Source organism: Myotis davidii, unplaced genomic scaffold, assembly GCF_000327345.1.
Source record: "Myotis davidii unplaced genomic scaffold, ASM32734v1 scaffold399, whole genome shotgun sequence".
Classification (NCBI taxonomy): domain Eukaryota; kingdom Metazoa; phylum Chordata; class Mammalia; order Chiroptera; family Vespertilionidae; genus Myotis; species Myotis davidii.
In genome coordinates, this window is record NW_006292094.1 from 470,101 (window position 1) to 472,821 (window position 2,721).

Below are 2,721 nucleotides of genomic sequence, written 5' to 3' on the forward strand. Positions count from 1 at the left end.
TTTTTGTGTCTAATGTCTCTGGTTCAGAAAATAAATGTTGCTCCCCCAGGTTGGTCACTCCGTGGTTGTGTGCCGCGTGCACATCGGTACCTGTGTGTTCAAGCCCAGTGATCGGCGAGGCCCCGAACACCGCGGAGCCGTGATGTAGTTGTTGGCTGCCTCGGGAGACTGTATCCTGTTCCGGGAGACAACCTGGCGCAGAGAAAAGAAGGCTTTGGAGTCGCACAGACAGGATCTGCCTCTTGTGCAGATGAATCTTGTGCTTCTTGTGCCCCTGGGCAGGCACTACGCTCTTTGAGCTCCAGCTGCTTTTCCAGGTAACTGGGGTGATAACAGCTACCTCAGAGAGCTGTCAGAGGTGAAAGCTTCAAACATAAAGCAGGATATGCAGGGAGTGCTCAGAGAATGCGTGTTTTCTGGCCTCCTGTGCGTCTTTTTTCCTCCCTTCCTTAGGACTTGAGGATTCGATGAAAAGTGCTCAGCATGCATGTCAGAAGTAAGAAAATGCTAGAGTTGGACACTAGCAAGTGTCCACAGGTAGAATGTTAAGTGCGGGAAGCATCGGCAGAGAGCCTGGCATAAAACTGCAGAACTGGGTCGGGTGGGTTCCAGAAGACTCCCTCCAGGACTGAGCTAAGTTTTGAAAGGCATCCATAGCACATGGAGGATGAAGGAGTCTTTGGAAGGGAGGGGACAGTGGAGAGCATCTGATCTTAGGTTCTGCAAAGTGTGGGACCTATCCCACTGGGATCTAAGTGATGTATCTGATACAGAGGCACTAAAAATCATGTAACTACACAGGGAGAGTTATTCCCCGTCCAAGTCTTATCATCCTGAAACACTAAGAAGAAAGTCTCCATTTGTGCCAGACTACCTCTAAGACTTCTCCTATAGCACGCAGTATGAACCTATTTTAACAAAGAAAATCGGGCTGCAGGAACTTAGCCATCAGGAGGCAAGAATAGCTAGATGATTAAACATAATGTTTCCTTTCCACTGTCTTTATTTTTCCTATTACCTTCTGTTTATATTTTCTTCCATTTACATTGGTGATATCAAGCTTTTCAAGTAGACTTAAATTTTAAAGGGAAGCAAAGTTAAAATATGAAGGTAATAATGAAATAGCTGGTATATAGCGGCCCTATCATGAGTGACATTTAGGAAACACTGATCTAGCCCATGACTTTCTAAAGAAAGCAGATGAGGAAACTGGGGCTCAGAGAAACGAAGGTACTCCTTTCCAAGATTACATGGCTGGTGGACCTGAGACTGAAGCTCAGTTCTCTTGTACCCCTCCTCGCCTATCCAACAACAAATTCTTTGTTAAATCGAAGGCAACGGGATACAAATTAAACAACAGACTGTGTGCTGTGGGTTATGAGGAAGGGATTGGTTGATGAGGCTGGTGTGTGTTATTGGTGAGACTTACAGAAGACAAAGATGTGTATAGAAGCTGATACTGCAGGTCTGAGCTCATTATCAAGTCTAAGGCATGTCATGCGGGCACCAAACAAAGTCTCCGAGTCAGCCCCAAAGGTGGTGGTGGCAGAGACTCCTCTAGGAATCCAGGAAAGATGGCTGGAATCCCAACGTCATTATTTGGCAAGAAACCAGTGAACATCTCTCAGCTCATCTGTGCTCTTTCCTCATCCATAAAAATTTATAGGAATGACGATAGCTCACATTTATTGGGCACATCATCTGCCAAGCCCCGTTGATGCATTCTCTCTCTTAACCCTCAAAAGACCACTCGAAGGCAGTTACTATCTGCATATGACAGATGAGGACATTTGGACCCTGAATGATTAAAGCGCTTCCCAGCCTCTTTATCAAGTGATGGAGGAGGATTCAAACCCCAGCCCTTTCAGGCCAGAGTCTGGCCTTAACCACCCTCCTATGCTGTGAATATTAAATGCAGACGAGGCCTGTAAAGCACCTAGCACAGTGCAGGGCACATAGAAGGGAGAGGAGGTCAGCCCCTTCCTGCCCGCCCTTTCAGCTCGCACCACAGAGCCGGCCACTTTCAGTCTGGCCTCTAGAACTTCCCACTGGGATCCTTGCTTGGGACTACAACCCCCAGAATGCATCAGGCAGAGAAGCTGGCCAATCAGGAAGCCCTCTCCCTTCCTGGCGCTCGCCCCACCCCTCTAGGGGTCAGAGCTGCAGTGACCCTGGGCCTGGTGGGTGGTGAGTTGCGAGGTTGCGGGCAGGCCAGGGTTCCTGGGGTTAGGTCATCCTAATCCGGTTTGGGGCCGGGGACCGGGGCGGTGGAGACTGTTGCAATGTCCAGGCTACTAGGGTCCGTCTTCAGTGCCGGAGCTAGTGGGCATCGCGGCCGGAGCCCCTGGTCGGGGGGTGCCCGGGGCGGGGTGGTTGGCGGGCCAGTCCAGCAGGGCCAGGGGTCGTCCGCAGGGTCACAAGAGGGCGGTTCATGTGGTCTCTGTTGTCCCCCCGGTTTGCCTAGGGCTCCGTTTTCAGACCCCCGGGAGCGGTTGGACGGCCCCCCAAAGCCCGGGGCTCCTCGCGGGTGTGAGCTGGGCCGAGGAGGAGGGGGTGGTGGTTAGAAGGTGGGTGCGGGCCTGGGTGTCTCTGCCTCCTGCTTCGGGGTCGGTACCGCGTGCAGATGTGTCTGGGCCTCGCTGCACGCTTCCTCCGCCCGAGCCCGGCCTTCACCTCCCGTGTCCTGGGGAGACTGCCCATAATGTCCTGTGAAGTGGGGTT

The 2,721-nt window shown here is 51.9% G+C and overlaps 1 protein-coding gene across 3 annotated transcripts in view; it reads left to right on the top strand.

Annotated features, from left to right (window-relative positions):
- Window positions 1–2,721, top strand: part of LOC107183341 (chromosome unknown open reading frame, human C5orf58) — a 12,859-nt gene that overhangs the window by 3,076 nt on the left and 7,062 nt on the right. The gene's annotated exons all lie outside the window — the stretch shown is intronic.